Source organism: Lepidothrix coronata, unplaced genomic scaffold (genome assembly GCF_001604755.1).
Source record: "Lepidothrix coronata isolate B3197 unplaced genomic scaffold, Lepidothrix_coronata-1.0 Scaffold11, whole genome shotgun sequence".
Lineage (NCBI taxonomy): Eukaryota > Metazoa > Chordata > Aves > Passeriformes > Pipridae > Lepidothrix > Lepidothrix coronata.
Window position 1 is genome coordinate 6,228,528 of NW_016690191.1, and position 18,493 is coordinate 6,247,020.

Below are 18,493 nucleotides of genomic sequence, written 5' to 3' on the forward strand. Positions count from 1 at the left end.
GATTTTTCAGTAGAAAGATTCTTTGATTTCTATAGGGAGTTTAGCTTAAAAATTGATGACACAACATGCCCTTATTAAAGCAGCCATGTTCAGAAAAAAAACCTCACCTGTTTTAAGATACACTCTTTTGCCCACTGAAGACTGATAAAACCATCTATTGCAATAGAACGAGATCATCCCTTCAAGCCCTGATGCTTAAGAATTCTTAGACACAAAGGAGTTAGTTTGCAGAAGAGCATAAATACAAGTGCTTGCAAATAAAGTCTGGCAAGTGTCTAAGGACTTGTAGGATTGGAGCCCAGATCGTTGGGTGGCTCTTCAGTGTCGCTTTCCCCAACTCTCATCCTTAGAGCTACAAGGAGCGCAACGGAAGCACGAGCAGAGTGTGTGCACAGAATCAGAACTTGTCTACACCACGTGTAGCGACTTCTTCACTGGGAAATGAGCGAGATTTCGCAATGCCTTTATAACACTAGGAGTGTGTAATCCCAGCAAGATTTGGCCGACAGTGTCCTACCGTTTTAGCCCATTCCTGGGAAGCTGCGCATACCAAACAAGCCACAGGAGGGCTCTGCCAGTGCTTCCAGCCAGTTCCGAACTATCCACAATGCGGCACAAAAGGTAGGTGGTTCGAATTGGAAATGACACAGTCGCCTGGCAGGGTTACTTAAACGACACGTAAAAGCTCCATTAGGAAAGGAGATAAAAGTTTTGAAATACCACACTGCAGTTAATCACAGAAGCAACTTAGGGAAGGATTTCACATGTCTCACTTACTGGTTCTTCAATTTTAAAACACAGGAAAGATCAGTGTCCTGGCCTACCTTTATCTATAACTGCCTGCAAAAGCAAGGTAACATTTCACTTTTAGATGTCATATAGGAGGCTTCATGTGTGCAGCGCCAAGGCTGATGTCTAACAGCAAATTTGTTTTGCACAGTTATTACACACCATTTATATCTGAACAACATTTAAGTCTTTGCTCAGTCCAAGTCCACCCTCTGTCCTCAGCTGCACACAAATATTACACATTTTCTGCCATAAAGCCCAAGAACAGAGATAAGACAAGATATGAAAAATACTGAAGTCACGAGGGTGAGAGAGTTGGAAAGTTAACATCACAGCAAAATGTTCCAGATGTATAATGCATTCTCTGGAGGAAAAAAATAAAAGAAACAAACCCTCATGTACTTGATTTTTCCAACCAATTTTCAAACTCATGGAATAACTTTACACAGAAAAAAAACCAAACAAACAAACAGAGAGGAGTAGGGGGAACTACAACAAACACATCTCAAATGCTGACAGAAGCAATAGCACTCCAAGATTGAAAGAAGAGAGGTTTTGGAAACACTTGGTATAACCAACATAATTTACAGTCTAGGTGTTTAGGATCCTTCCCCAAAAAGCTGCATAATCTTCATTCGCAACTATTTCCTGCTTAATCCAGGCCCCCAGTACAAAGAACAAAAGGGATACATACTCCAGTGCACTCCTCCAGGACTTTCAGTCACAACAGTACTCAAGTTTCTCCACTTACTTTTCTAGCCCTGGTTTTCTACACATGCTCAAAGTCAAACATTTAATTTTATTCCAAATAAAAGCAGTGTTTTTCAGGATCTCTGTCAGAATTGCAAAGTCAGCAGGATTCTTATGAACTGCACCAGGAATTTGAAGAGTAAAGGCAGAGTAACCCATCACCTGCAAAGTGCTGATAATGACAGCAACCAAACTGGAAAACCACTTGGAATATTTAATCTGTACCACAGCCTGATTAATTTGATACTGTCTTTCAAGTGCTTTGAACATGAAAAGCATAAATTAAGTGTGTTATCTTCATCCTCATCACCACCACTATGCCTAATCCTACCTAACGGTGCAAGGCACCTTGTGAACTTCTGGTGCTACCCTGGGCTATTACAATGGAGAACTGGTTCCATCCTTGCATGGCCTCCTGCAAAACCATGGCCAGGCTCCACACAGATCAGTAGACTGAGTAGTTTGAAGAGGTTAGAAAGACAGTAAGACTGAGCCGGTTTACCTTTTTTCATTTGAATATTTAGCCAAATCGCTTTATAACATACACACAAAAAAAGAAAAAATCACTACCAAACCCAAAAAAAAAATCCAACAACAACCCGACCCCTTTATCAACTTTCAAGCAAAAACCAATGTTCTCTGTCAGCAAAAGAAAAAGCTTGGGAATGGAAGCAAACATGGGGAAAGAGACTGGAACTGCGAGAAAGCTCCCACAGCACACAACCTGTGCACATGTAACACCTGGCAAGTGTCTGAGCCTGTGGTAACAGGCAGAACACACCTGAGGAACCTCACAGAGTCTGGATCAACTCCTAGTTACGCATTTAAACAATTAGCATCTTATTCAAAAAGTGTATTTGTATCAATTTGACATGTTATGAATGATACAAAGTTGACTTGCTTTCCTCAGACAAAGGAACAAACGCACCTTCTGTCCTGTTTTTCTTTTCCTTTTTTTTTGGTCTTTTCCTCATAATATCCAGCACTTAACTAAAGAAACCACATAGCTACCATGCAAGAATATGAAGGGAATAGCACACTTTCCATGGAGAAACAAGGTGCACTAGCTAGTACACAGAAGATAGAATAAGGAATTATAAAGTTCTTCGGTACTTGTCATGAATTTTCAGGAATTCTCTTATTTTATAAATGACTTCATGTAGGGATACACAGGCCCTCATTAATTCATCCTCCTGTTGAAAGGACAGTATGCTACTACAAAGCTCTGTGATACAAAACCCAGTGAGAGAATGCACAGTAACTCAGAATTTCATTTGGTTTCTATCCAGACAAACTGAGTCAAGTAGACTACAGATAAAATACAATTCTCCAAGTTAAAGAAAAATGCTGCAGCCTTTTCCCAGAACCTTCTTTGTGACTATCATGAAAGGTATGCTAGAAATTGGCCACTGCATTTTATTTGCTCTGCCTTTTCTTAGAGTTACTCATTTTATTAACTGTCTTAGAGTTGAGGGAGCACATGTGCAACCTCATCCCTTCTGAGCAACAGACCCCCCAAAATTACTAGTTTCACAAGGTTGGTAATTCAGCCAAGTGTCAGCCTCAAAATCCACAATAGAGGCTGAAATATAAAAGCCTTTACATTAGACTATTCTGTCTGGCAAAAGCTCTAAGTTTTGCCATAAATGGGAAGTCTTCCATTTCAAAACACAAGGAGTTTTCAATGGAATATCAGAACATAGTTATGGCACTGTTGAAGCAATAGAACTCTTGAGGACATACCTCCAGCTTTTACATATAAACACAGCATTCTGCACATAAATTGAGAGAGACTTCAATAGAAAATGTTTGCATTTCAACACAAGTCTCCTTGGTGAATGATCTAGCTTGTCTCTAAGATCAAAGAGATGTACATTAACATCTTCTGGCTTGCAGAAGAAAACACACACAAAACCCACCCAGAACTGAAAGTATAGTCAACTACAGAAAAGCAGCCAGATAAAGGAAGAGGAAACCAAATGGATAAACCAGATCATCTTCCAGAAATAGGACTGAATAAAGATACAGATTAGCCTGGCAAGCTGAACATTTCTAGGAAGTCCTGATATGTCACTGTATTGCCAAAATTAGAGAAACTATGTAGGAAGCAATTAGCTACTGTTTCTTCTCCCCACTTAAAATGATTGTTCGAGGCTATATTGTAATATGCAGTTGGTCATACCAATTCAGCATGTAAATGTTGGTGTGAAAAATGCCATTTATTCTATCTCAACTTAAAAAAAAAAAATCAAATTGAGTTGAGAAAAATAACAATTCTTTTCTTGACCTATTCTGCATTTACGCTCAAATTCTATGCCCAACACGCAGCTTTGTTGCGCACACTGTATGAGTGTTCTCCATAATTAAAGCTTTATTTGAACCTCCCCCCTCTTTCCACAAGACTCTTGGTTAGATCAAAACAGTAGAGACAAAAACTGAAACATGCCTGGGGTGCAGGAGAGAACAAGAAAGACTATTTAGCCAAGTAGGCTAATAGTGGTGGGGAGGAAGGGGGTTGATTTTCACATCTGAGAACTGTTGAGCCTGCAAATATTACTGAAATCACATCTGGGAACAAAGCTCTGCTTTAAGTAAGTTCACCCATGAGTGTTGCTAAGCAATGGAGAAAAGAAGAGTGACAGGGAGAGTGCCTGACTTTAGAATTAGGAGGATAGAGAGAAGATAAAAAAGTAAGGTTTCTACACAGCCTTATTTATATGAACTTTCAAGTTCTTTATTTCTATTGCTTGTCTTCCAAACTATTTGTACCATGATTAATCCTATCTGGTTCAGTATCTATACCAATGCACACCCAGCACAGAGAGGTGCTGCATCCTGGAGCACTGGCACAAGCACTTGGGCACCAGAACTGCCAACATCTGTCTCTGGATTAAACAGGTAAGAACAAGACAAACTGTCCTGATGCAAATATTACAGAAGTTGATGTCTATATGTTAGAGAAATACTGCAGATGCTTGTATGTAACTTAAATTTTGCATTGTATGGGGAATATAATGCTTGTGATAGCTACAGCTTGTTCTAATTCTATTCTTATACTAGTAGTTACAGAAAGGTGAAATATTTTATCAGATAAGATCAATAAATGCCATATCTTCACCTGACTTCAGTTTTTCTGTCCACTCTCTACTGGCATCTTGATATTGTAAAAGTTTCTTGTTCTGCTTTAGCGAGATTACTTCCAATCCTTAGGAAAGCAACTACACGCTTTCAACTGTAGACAAATACGTCCCAGAAAACATTTGTTGCCTTGTTCAGCTAAATGCCTCCATAAACCATAGCATGTACATTTGTAAAGCATGCATTGTTGAAACAGTAAATTGAATTCTTTGTTTCCTTTTTACATGGCAGCAATATTTTTTATTTTTTTTTTAAATCATCATAAATACTCTGGAATGCTCATCTCTATTACTTGGAATTATATTCCATGTGCTAAGACATTTGCAGCCTCACAGGTCATTTCATAGGCATTAAACTTTTACTGTATACCTGTCTTTTTAATGTTTGCTAATAATTCATGTGGAAAGAGAGTGACGTTTGTTGCTCAGTAACAGATGTCTGCATGCACAGCATGAACTAGGAGCATTTCTCAGCCTGAGATGCTAGATTATGATTAACTACCTAGTTGGTATTCTAGTTAGAGATATTACAAAGGCCTTTCCCAAAACTCAGGATATTCAAAACATATCACTTCTGCAGCACTCCAGCAGTGTTCCCTGCACATGGGATGCATTTCCCTGACAGGCAAATGGCTTTTAACAGACTGAACAATAGAGACTAATTAAGAAGATTGAGTCTTGTAATCACATTTTTACTTTGTACACCTTTGATATTTTCAGAAGCAGAGACTCTGAATCACATATTTTAAGTTCAAAGAAGCACGGACAACGTACAAAAGCAAATTAAGCCACATGCTGAAGAAACAACCTATAAGTTTTCCACTGAAAGGTGACAAATTAATTACTGAGACTGGAAAATTTCCCATGCCTAACACATAAAATAGGTCACCTCTTGTTCTGTATTTTATTTACACATACAGTCAGAAGCAAATCTATTGGCAGTTGCTTTTACAGCTGAACAGACACAGTGAAACCATTTTTCATCTTCCAAGAACTCATACAGGCAGTCCACCACAAAGTGATCAAGTGCAAACATAAACCAGGATGGAAGAAAGATGCTGTGGATAACCGTGTTATCAGTTTCATATAGCAAACCTCTTGAAGTGGATGACATGTAGAAAATGTACAGAGATATATCATGTTGCATTGCCTAATTGACTTCTTTTCCTTTTGCCTTTTGTTAATGAAAAGCAAGGAAGGAGAGAAGAAATCTTCCCTATCAGCTGCAGCAGGGGTTGCTGCAGGAAGATGATAATTCCCTCCTGCTACTCCGCTGACAACCACCGAGCTGCACAGGAGGAGGAAGGCATTTTAATCATGGAATTGAAAAACACAGCAGTTTCTAAAGCTTCACCTCACCTTGGTTGATTTACATTAATTTAGGATCAACTGGCTTTCGGTGGATTTATGTTATATATGGAAGGTAACAGAAGGAAAAATTTGGCGTCATTTCTAGTTTGGCTGTCCATTAGAGAATGCGTGTCTATGTATATAAACAGTTTTGGAGAATCTCAGATAAGCATAATGAATCCCTTAAAAGCACAGTTCAAACTTGAGGGCTCCCTAATTCCATAGTAAGTGTCTTAAAAATGCCAGACTTTAAAATATACAGATTAAATTAAAAAGATTAAAAAAAAAAAAAACCTTAACAATTAGCAAGTCAGGGTCCAATCCAGTGTCCACTGAAGCCATCAGAAAACCTGTGACAAAGGCCTAGAAGATTTGACTCTGGCTCTTTCATCAGATTATCATTATAACAAAGGCACCCCATAAGGGGCTGCTAGAGAAATGCAAATCTTGTGTCAAAGACAGTCAGACACCCCCAAAATTAAAAATTTGAGCACACAGCAGCTTACATGCAGCAGCTTTGGGCATGTGGCACAACATCTGCTACAAAAACACTAGAAAGCAGACCTGCAGCAAACTGGACCACTGCCAGCTCTCAAGATTATTCTTTTTTCCCCCCTGACAAGGCTGTCAAGTAAATGGACAGATGGCAGCCGATGCACTCACTGGATAGTTAGCTCAGTTAACAATCAAGTATGCTAGATGATTTCAGATTCACTCTGCAGCAAGCATTGTATTTTCTATTGAACCATTAACACTGTGTCCTAATAGGAATATAGTTTGGTATTAAGAAACTGGCAGATTTTGTATTTTACAAGACAGTTTCTCTGGAACAATTTGTCAGGGAACATTAGATCTGCCGTCATGAATAAAGTGAGAATCTGCCAAGTTTACCAGGCTGGTTTGTTCATAATTTTAACTCGACAGTGTTTGAAGAACGAGGATGGAAACAAACGCTAAGATGCAGGTCAGCTATCCACACAAGCTGCTCCCAGGGATGCAGTCAGCTAAAAGCAGGGTAGATGTTAAGAGCACACAGGATATTGCAGCTGTACTGCCTTGCCCTGCAGTAGGACATGGCATTGAGCCCTCCCGGACAGGACAGCTCTCACCACCAGCCTGCTGGGTGACACACTTATCATCTCAGTGCACAGATACGAGGATTCATCCCAGAAAAACTAATAGTTCTTGGGTTAAAATTGGTGCAATCTGTAAACAAAGATTTGGCCCTCATACCCCAAGGGGGCAAATAACTCAGTACCGAGCACTAGCACACAGCGTACAGGTGGACTTTTGGCCCCAGCATTACAAAATGCATCTTTTAATTCTTCCTCTTTATGACTATGTCTTTAACAACATGACTGTAGACTAGGTGACAATGTTACTCAATTGGTTTTCTTTTCCACAAACTAGCAGGGCAAGAATAATCTTTGAAAAAAGTGAAATACGTTGTTCTATCTTTTAATTCTCCTCCCTTCACCTTTTGTTCCTGTTGCATATCCATTTTATCCATCCACCAAAAGTCCCATACCACTAAGCAGGTGGTCAAAGGGGTAATTAAATATAATAGAAGCTATTCATCCCATATTTGGCTCCCACAACCATTTTATTCATTAATGTTGCACCTACTAAGTACCCTGAGAAAATAGACACCACACCTTTTCTGCCTGCATTACAGAAATCCTTTAGCAGAAAAAGGGTTGAGGGGAGAACCCAAGAAAAATAAGCAGAAGAGTAGGACAAGGAAGAGAGCTCTCTCAAAGGAAGCAGGAGTTGTGGCATGGATACAGGTGAAGCCAGCACCTCACATTTCTTATCTGTTGGCTCAGTTGCAAAAAGTAGGACTGAAGCAAACTGAAAAATGCAAAACATTTCTAATGGGCAATCAACAAATTATGGTTTACACAGTCAGGTGTCAACTGCAGAGCAGCAGGTTCTGACTGGTGCTGTGAAAGTCTTGCACATTGGACCCACACTGAGCTCTCCAAAAGCACAGACCTTACCCTACTCCAAGTGCTGAACCAAAAGAAGCTGCATTGCGTGTTACAACAATCTGGAAAACTCCCACCGCCTGCCTGTGGTCAGTCTGTGGACATCACACAGACCTGCCATGGACATCACACAGACCTGCCATGGACATCACACAGACCTGCCGTTCACTTTCCCTTCCTGCTATGACACCGGTTCTTCAGAGATGTTTACAGAGTATCACTACAGTTATACCAGGAAAATCAGCAACAGCAGCCAAGAACTTATATGCCCTGCTCTTCCAATTCAGACGTGGAAAAGCATCACAGAAATTTCAGGAGAACAGGATCAAGAACTCTGCCATCACACTGAGCTCCTTAGCAGCCCACTCTCTGCAGTTTTCCTCTCTCTTGAGAAGGAGACAGTGTTGTGACTACCAGTGTGAAATCACCACAGCAGGGAAGTCAGAGATGCAATTTAAAAAAATAAAGTGCAAACCAGTCAAAAATGGAGACAGAAGCAACCTCATCTTCTGGCTCAACTTTATGAAAATCTGATTAGACCTTAGCAAAATTTAATCTTTGCCTTCCAGACTTTCTGAGACAACAATAAAGATCTTCTGAGGTCATAAAGTATCAAGAGAGGAGAGACACCACTCCACTATAGGAAAATAGCTGAGGAAAATTGTTTTTCTTGGCACTATTCACCTGGTAAATCTGCAAAAAATGTTATTAAAAATTGAGTGATAAAAAGCTGCACATCACTATTTTTAAAATACAAAAATACACTTTATCAGATAGAAAGTAATAACATGAAAAAGACAAGACAAATTAGCTACAGCAATAATTAGGAATGCCAGACATTTAGAAGAGAGTATCTGTTTAAATTGCTAAGACAGCCAAGAGACAGAAAAATGGACTCCCAGCAGTCCTGCAGTGGTAACATTTCTTTTTCGTTTTTGTTCCTATCATAGATCTACAGCAAAAACAAAATCTACCAGATAAATTTTTCTATTATCAACCCTCCCCCAGAACAATTTTTGCTTCAAAACCACTCATTAGGCTGGAATTGGCAAAACCCAAATCCCAAGTCTTTTTCTCAGCCACAAAGGCCACATTTCCTTCTTCTTCCCTGTCTCCTTGTGGTAGCTGTTCCTACACTGCCTCACGGGAAAGAAAGAAAAGGGAATTTTTTGACTTTCCTCAAAAGCTTTTTGCTTTCACAGACAGATAACACATGGTGCCGTTAGCCCCAAAGAGGCTACACTGAATGCTGCTGCTTGGATGCCCTTCAGCCATTTGCAGATCAACAGAAAGCTTTCACTGGGGGAAGGGCTGTTTGTCGGGTGTCATTCCCATCTGTCAGCTCAGCAGCAGCAACGGTACCAAACCAAGTCTTTCTGCTCATTCAGCATCTGTGGTTCAATATTTGCCAAAGGTTTGATCTTGGCCTCTTGGTTTGTGCCTACAGTACCCAGGATTCCCAGGTGGTCTCCCAGCCAAACATTAGCCTACTTTAGGACTGCTGAGCCTGCAGAATCAATCTGCCATAAGCCATGTTTTGTTGACACAGTGCATACTAACAAACCCTACACACTGATGGTTTCTTAGACTCTTCCAATTCTCTGCTTACAGTCCACTAAGATCAGGCTTTGCAGTTTTTGGGAGAGAAAGCAAGAAATTCTTATCAAAATACAGCAATCTGGGAAATTAAAAAAGGAAAAACAAATATGAAAAGGTGGAAAAATTGTATTTGTTTCCTCTAGTTATCTAATATATCAGCTCATGAGACCAATTCATCTTCACCCTATATCACGCCAGACAAAGTGGCATCTATTTTTTATATCCAGAAAGCTTCATTAAAAAAATATATAATTTTAGGGCCAATCCAATGGATGTGCAGATCTAAAGTAACTGAAGATGATCTAAACAAATTAAGTAAAGTTAAAAATTAGAGGATGGTTATATATATCATCTAGGAGTTCAACTTCATTTTTACATGCATTGTTTCCCCCAATATGCTTATTATTGCCTATAGAATCCTTCACTTCGTAATTCCACAATTCATACAGTCAAGCAACAAAAACATGGTTGTGTTGCAGATGGTTATACAGCAGAATTTCTGTAGAAAAAAGTTAACTGATTAAAATCCTCTTTTAATCATGCAACTAAAAAATCCACAGTAATATTGTAAAATGCATCTATGCAGAAAGCTAGAAAACTGGCATGAATATGGTAGTTTGATCTCTTACTGTACAGATGTACAATAATTCTCAATCTGTTCTTGCCTGGGCAGGTAAGGGGCTGTGTACTATTCAAGATTAATTAGAAAAAAACACGTGTTCCTCATGAATGATGTCATGTCTAGTAATATACATAAATTAATTCATGTCAGCATTGGCCATGTTGTGTCATGATTATTTCTTTTTTAGGTAAAGGATGTTTTTTAAAAATTATTTTTTGCTACGGATTGCCTATGAACTTTACAATCTTTGTTGAGAGATTTTATAAAAATAAAAGCACCAGACAAGAACGAGTTGGTTTTCTGCTGTTTTTTTTTTTTTTCTGTTTGTTTGATTTTTGCCAATAACTGGGCTAAGAGAAATCATGTGGTATGAACACATTATATTCTGTTTGGGCATCTATAACGTGAACACAGAGTGGTTATCACAAAGACTCAATAACAGCCACCTATTCCCAGCTTATCGCCTTGAGGAAACAGCACTGTCTCCAACACCAAACACAAAATAGCATCACATTACACATGCAAAATTCAAGGTCTCAGCTTTAACTGTCCTTTGATCTTCCATAACAGAAGGAAGTGTAAACCAAGATCAAGTTTATTAACTACAGATCAAAGTGAAGCCTAGTTCTTCCCTTTCCAACAGCAATTAAAGACTGGAGGTGAATTTCTAGGGAAAATTATTTATATATTTATAGGTTATTTTTTCAATCATAGAAAGTGCTATCCTAATTTAAAAACAACTTCTGGACAATATGACCCATATTTCTCCTAGCTCTAACTTGCAAATTCCTGCTCTTCCCCTGACATTAAGGTGTTTGTTAATTGGGAGCATGGACACATAGCATTGTATTAAGAGCTAGCAGAATTATTACAATAATACAAAACTTAGAAGTCTGAACATTATTCTAAAATGTGTTTTAACCACAAAAGACATTCTGCCAACTGATTCAGCTTTACTGAGAGATTGGTGGTACAGGTTATTTGAAAACTTATTCAGTATAGAAAAATTAAATATATTTCTCCAAACTTGGAAGCACTTTGGAAATCATCTTCTGTTCCTAACACCATGTGAATTCATCACTTAAGTGCATTGCACAACAAAAAGCTATACTGCACTTGGATTTCACTTTTAGGAGCAGTTTAGGCACTTTTTATACCCCAAGAATTGTAATTCTTTACAACAGTGGCAGCATGAAATGCATTATAGTGCCTAATTCTTTTGAAATCTAATTGTAGAATACTCTTAATATGGTCTTTAAAATAAAACAATCTAAGTACCATAAAAACCTTACAGCTTCTTCCACAATTAAGTTCCTTGAATGAAAAGCAGTATCTTGCAGCTTTGCAAGTCAAAGCAGCAGTTGTATATGCTAAAGCACAACTCAGCATAAGCAGGTGCCATTAATGATTGAGACTTTTATGACTGAACCTTTTCCCCCCCCGAATATGAGCCAACATGAAACCAAGGTGTCTGTGAATTACATGCTTTTTTTGTGTGTATTCATACAAATATATCAGTCTTGAAAGAGGGCAAATATTTTCATTACAAGTTTGATCATTCTCACAGCAGTCAGCAGGAGGTTTGGGGTACTGTTCCTACCGGTATCAGCAACATAGGACTGGCTCTTGTAAGGCATCACCACCCTCAGCTTACACCACACTAAGTCAGCTCACCTAAAACAACATGTCCTAAAGTAGATTTTATTTCTTAAAATATCAGTTGACAGACAAGTGATAACAGCTAAAAATCAGACTACTTTCTTTATTAAAAGTAACACAGCCCTGCCTCTTCAAATTAACACTTTCACTCCCTCTTCTCCAGCTCATCTCAAGGACCCTCTGTTACATTCCAGTGCCACCAGACCCACATATCAATGGCTGGATCACATCCAGGGTTCATCACCTTACAGCTGTTTTCAAAATTACAAGGTAAAATGCCCAGTAATCATTACCATACTGTCTTCAGCTCCCTCCTTAGATTGACAAGTACTGCTCAGTATAAAGAGTGAGGGGTTTTTTTAAAAGATATTTTAAAACTACAGCCAATACAGACACTTTTCCCTACATTCCCAAATTAGTTGCATAATGCTGGTGCCCTTTTGTAAAGATAGATCACACTGGCACTTCAGAAATGGCTCCGTTTCCAAGTGATGACAGAATTTCACATCCCCGCCCTATTCCCACCGAGTGCCAGGATCCTTTCCAACGCCTGCAGCAATGCTTTGAAGTAGGTGCAATTGCAGCAAATGCAAAAGATTAAAGGATTCTGGAGTTCATGGAAAGAGGTGCAGAGCTCACTATCACCAGCAAGATTCAACTAAACATTTTAAATTTTTATTTAAAGAATTTCATCATAAGAAGAGGTACACCATGATACTTCTCCCCAGGATATATTTTACATAACTGTCTATGCTGCCTGTGACTAAATCCCTAGATGCATAGAAATGGACACACATTCAGCCTTCCACTGCCGTTCTCTGAGATAGTGCAGATCTCACACACAGACAACAGCATACCAAGAACTGAAAGGATGAGAAATACTCAAAAATAGACAGCAATATTACCTCAACATTTTCCTTTTTAAGTAGCTTTCACACAGAATGTTTAAAGGAGAAATTATACATTTAAAACATCCTTGTCTGGGGGAAGCTGCAGTATTTCTGACAGACATCTTCCTTTTTGTTAGGCATTTCACTTACTCAGTATCCTGTCAGTTTAGGAACTAAGAGTCAGGGCTTTCAATAATCAACTGATGACATGAGTCCCAACTGCTGGGTATCCCTCCAAAGGTGGCTTACCAAGAACTGTATCTTTTAAAGTGAGGGGAGCAGGGTTGGTGGCAATTTATTTTGTTAATCCGTCAAATCACAACTGTTAAACAAGTCAAAATTGAAGACTCAAGCAAAGGTTTCCCCCCCACTGACCATTGCTGAATGTCCTGCCACATGTACTGTTAGCAAAACTGCATACTCACATGGTAACATGAAATCTGTTCACTAAGACATACTGACATCAAGCTTCTACAAGGTGCAGTATAACAGAGCCCTACAAATTTAAGTGTAATTTACAGTAATATGCCATAAAAGACTCCCTAAAACTTCCTGATGAGTATACAAACAGTTGAAAATAAAGCAGATCAGCTGCACTGATATTTTATTTCTATTGTTATTTAGAGATAAGTATGATTTGGAAACAGAACTGGTCTTAGATTAAAGGCCACAAATAGAGTCAAGAAGCAGAAGCCTCTTCTGTTACTCTGCTACTTCTACTTAACTCTAAGTCTGTCTGCCCAAACCTCATCCTTAAACTTGAGCTCCAGCCTCTTCCTTTCCCTGATGGCACATCTTGCCATCTCCAATCAAGGCCTCAACAGCATATTCCTTTTCCTCCAGTTCTAAAACCACAGCCCTATCTTCCCAGCCCACCACAAAGTCTTTCACCTCCTGCCCATCTGTGCTCCTTCCTCAGCCTCTTCCCTGACTCTGCAGATCCCAACACTGCCTCAGGTGATGCAGAGCAGACAGCTGAGCAAACATCAGAAATGTCTTCAGCAGCAACACGTTGAAGGGATCCTACACTGGTTGAACCATCATAACTGCAGCAAGATGCTTCTGCACTTACTGAGCTATGTGATCCAGAGTTCCCATAAATCAGCATGGAAGGCACGTGAAGTGTGCTGCAACTCTCCCACCTTCTAGTTGATCCCAATCAAACTTCTGTTAGTGGTGCACTTTTATTTGAGAATCTATGCAAATTGTCAATTTGAAAGACCAGCATTGCTGAAATAAAGCTAATGCACACCTTTGTTTCTCCTCCTAGCCCTGTTATACACTATCACCATAACAGATTTTGTCCTCTTTCTGATACTTGTCCCTCTCCTCCCTCCATCCTAAGCAGAACTGCTGAAACACTTTATGTGGGCATTACCAACCTTGGAGTTCTGGTATAAGATCTCTTCATTTTTTATCTGCTTCCCTTTGCTTTGTTAATATTTAAGAGAGGAAGAGTGGGGAAAAGGAGTAAACAAGTGAGGGAGTGTTGGTTGGATAGTTTGAACACCTAGAACTGCTACAAGATAAAGAACGCAGTAAAACTAGTAGAAATATTTGCCAAGATAAGTTTAAAGGCCTAACACATAAACAGTACTCTGTGAGTTACAGCACTTTATGCTTAACAGTCAGCATGAGAGCCCTAAGGCTACAGTAAAGTTAACAAGCATGAACAACAGAATTACCAACACCAGGACACAGTTTATATGTATCCTGTGCACATGCTTTTTCAGATGTAACTAATTTTTACTGAAGATAAATAGGAACACTAATGAAAATCTTAGCCTGTGGCACTGCGTTGGCTACGTACCACGCACAATGAGAAAGCACAACAAAATTAAGAACTTTTAAAAATATATTAGCAGTAATAACAATTTTTAGCTTCTTGCTGTTTTGTCGTACATTTTCAGTGAGATCTAATGAGGTCATTAGACTTATATAATGATTTAAAATTTCTTCATTTGTGTAGAGTATGCCAGGCTTTTCTAAGAGGGTTAGTGCCCAAATACTTGCATTTGGTCCACCTTTCCAAACTGGATGGCCATTTGCTCTCTCCTAACCCCTGTATCACACTAGGGTAGAACACTGCTTAAGCTTCTATATCCTCAGACTTCCTCTGGGCTTAGGAGTTAAATTTATCATTTTTCACCAACAGAGTGGTGCCTATGAGCCCCAAGGAGTGACCAGCTAGTACTCTGTTTAATCTAGTCTGCCCCACGCACTCTTTCTTCTGGACAAACCTTTAATAACCCAGAGGTGTGAAGAGATGAAAGCAATACAGCAGAAACGAACAACTCAAAATACTAAAATAACTCTATTCCCTGACTTGTGATGTCTAAGTTTCCTTGGCGAGCCCTCAAAGGTTCTTGCTGAGACCAGGAGGCCTTATCTGATGGAATTCAACATCAGTAACTTCAAAGTCATGCTCTGCAGGCATGATGGGGAAATCAATCCAACTGTGATACACAGTTATTAGATCAGCTATTGCCACTCAGAAAAGAAACCTGTGAACAGGTCTGTGGAAGTGTCAGCTCAGTGATCATAAACAAAGGAAGAAATAAGTCAGACGAGCAATCCTGCAAGGACCAGAGAATGAAATCTAACACACCTTCACGTGTTTGTCACTACAAACCTGGATGGTGGCATCCAAGTTCTGTTTCCTTTTTTTAAACTGTATCCAGCTCTGCCTTCTAATCCCAAAAGAACAATGCAGACAAGAAAATTCTAGAAGAAAAGGGTGATTATAAGCAGAAAATGTCCCCAACACTGAAAGAGACTAGAACTATAATACTTTCTGACTGGGGAAAAAAGGTGATTTAGATGGGAATAAAGTATCACAATACAGTTTCAGAGTTTAAAACTCTTTTCAGTTTAGAACACTTCTTCAAAGCATAACTGAAGACTCGATTTCGATCCAGGTTGCCATGGGCAAATCCCTGAGAGTCTCCAGCCAAAAGGTCACTTGAAGTTGCACACAGCAGTAGGGAAAAAAAAAAAAAAGTAGAGTATTTTCACCATTACCTCAGCCAGAGGACAAGACCAAACCAGGCTGATTCAGTGTTCCTACCAGATGGTGTGTGCCAAGAGGCTCCCACAGAGCGCTGGCTAGATGCTAAAGCTGCCCTAAAGATAACATGCAATCTGAAATTGGAGATTGTGCAAAGATGCCACCTGCTCCCCCTTGCAGTGTATGTAAGCCTCTGGATGGGAGCCAGTCCCAGGGGCATAGAGTACTGCTGCTTGTTCACACATACATACATACAGATGAGATGGAACGTGGTTTTTCCTAGTGTAGAATTTTTATTCTAGAAAACATAGGGCTGTTGGGTATTTTCCCACTCTCCCCCTCTGTAGATGCAATGTAGTCTGGAGAGAAAAAAAGGAGGATGAGAAAAATCTATACCTTCTTAAAAACTCTTTTAATAAATTTAACTCCCTTCAATACCTTAAGCAGCAGATTCAAATCAAAATGAACATGTGTTGTTATACCTTCAAATAGGTTTTATCGAGACCAGATAAATACAGTCCAGAAGTAATACAATCAATATTTCCCTATAATACAGCCTATCTCATTCCAGAAGGCTTTTCATACACTTAAGTTGATGCAACAAGCCTCCTCGTTCTTTGAAACTCAAAACCAAATATTTTTGCCAGAAACTCTTCAACATTTTTCACCAAACCAGAAATTTTGCCTCCTGACACAAGCAGCTGTGCTGTCCCTTCCACATCTCTAGTGCAATACCAAACCCCACATTTTAATCCAGCACTTTTCTGTATGACTGCCTTTGGGCACAGTGAACACAGCCTTTTTTCAGGCCTTTGTATCAGAAAGTTGCTATAGGTAGAGACCAGAGCCAGCGTCCACTGGTGTAAGAGCAACAACAGTGACAGAAGCACACACACCACCAGAACTAAATTGATAGTGAATTGAATGCTGTCCTCTTTTACAGGGAAAAAGCCATGAGCATGTGAGCACGGAAACTGTTACCCGAGAACTAGTTCATAGGAGAATCAGCTCTAAGACTCAGAGAATTGCAACATAGTAGTCTGAAGAAAACAAAGTAAACACTTAAATTGCTGGATAAAATGTATCTGCTAATTCAGGCACTGAGCAGTGCTTCAATAGAAGGATAGCTTAATAGCTTAAAGGTTGCTTGAAGTTAGCAGCTTATTGCTCCAGAACTGGTCCTGCTGACCAAACTTCAGTGTAAGTTTGGTTGCTCCTTAAGGCACCCTGCACTATATACCTAGATTCTGTATGTTTGACCTATTCCAGGAAACACCAGCTGCCCTGCCTTGGATAACAACAGGCTATTACTGTTTCCACACATCATTAAACTTAATAAATTTGAGTTTGGGGTTGGGGGGATTTGCAGGGATGGAGGTGGGGGGAACAGCGGGAAGAGGCCCACAGGTGACAGAAGCAGTGTGTCAACTTGTACTCTTCTACCTGGCAGTATCCCAAGCCACCAACCTCAGAGTCAGTAAAGTGTCACAGCATTTTCCTCCTGCAGCTTTCCACCCCATTAACATGCTCTGCAAAGGTCTAGTGTCTGAACAGGAGGAAACATCACCTCTGGAATCTTTACACCACTCGCTCCTGTTTTGACAGTGCTTGATTATAACCTACGGTGTAAAAATAAAATGCATTTGCTTGCCTGCACTGCAGAGTAAAAATACTTCACAGATACATGGTATAACCCTTCAGAGTTATATCCAGCTCTTATATTGCAGAGAAATATTCTGTTCTTGTTTCTAGCTGAAACACAGAGGATTATTTTAACAGTCTCAAAGCTGCTTATTACTGTGGAAGAAACAGAAAACATGAATATCTGGAAGAGTGCAAGATCCAATGATACAAAAAATACAAACTCATGACATGGAGGACAGCTGTGCAAAACAAAATTAGCACAGTGTTCACTGGTCAGAGCACATACTGAAATGATAACTAGAAACCCAGAGTGATATTATTATGTTTTTGTTATATGACCTTGTCAGAACTTCACTTGGCTGGAGAAAGTCCTGCAGTTTTGTACTTTCATTTCACCCCTAAAGCCAAGTATCACTTCAATGCATTTATTTTCCCAGCATGTCATTTTAGAAAGTTGTAATTTTATTTAATACATGAAGTTTTTTCTCTATTCTCAAAAAAGGAGCCTCTATTCAAACTTGTGTATTGTGCATCTAAACAGTAAGCAAAATCATTGCACTGAGAAAGTATTTCATTATCAGCCATTCAGACCACATCTTTGTTGAAAAATTTTAATGAATAGCACATTTATGCTACAGGCTTCCTTGTGCTCTAAACTATGTTTTAACCACAATATCCACAAAAACCTTCCTGTCCACTCTTGCAAGTGCTACAATTGTTACACTGTAGAGTGAAATTCCTATTTTGCTTTCAACTAAAATCTCTAAACGTACACATTTGCAGCATAAATCCTGCTAAAATACTGGGAGATAGAGCCACGAGGGCCTATACGTTTGCTCTCACTGTATCCATGTACCATATGCTACTTTCTCCTTACCTGGTTAATGGCCATCTCTTTCCTTCAATGAAAGCTGCTGTGTTGTTTAAGTGAATCAATGCATGGCATTTTCCCACTATTCTTCCAATTGCCTGAGGAACAATCTAGAACTGTAGATAAACTTATCATCCCCCTGTATTCATTACTGGCATCCTGAACAGTGTTTGAAAGGAACAAAAAC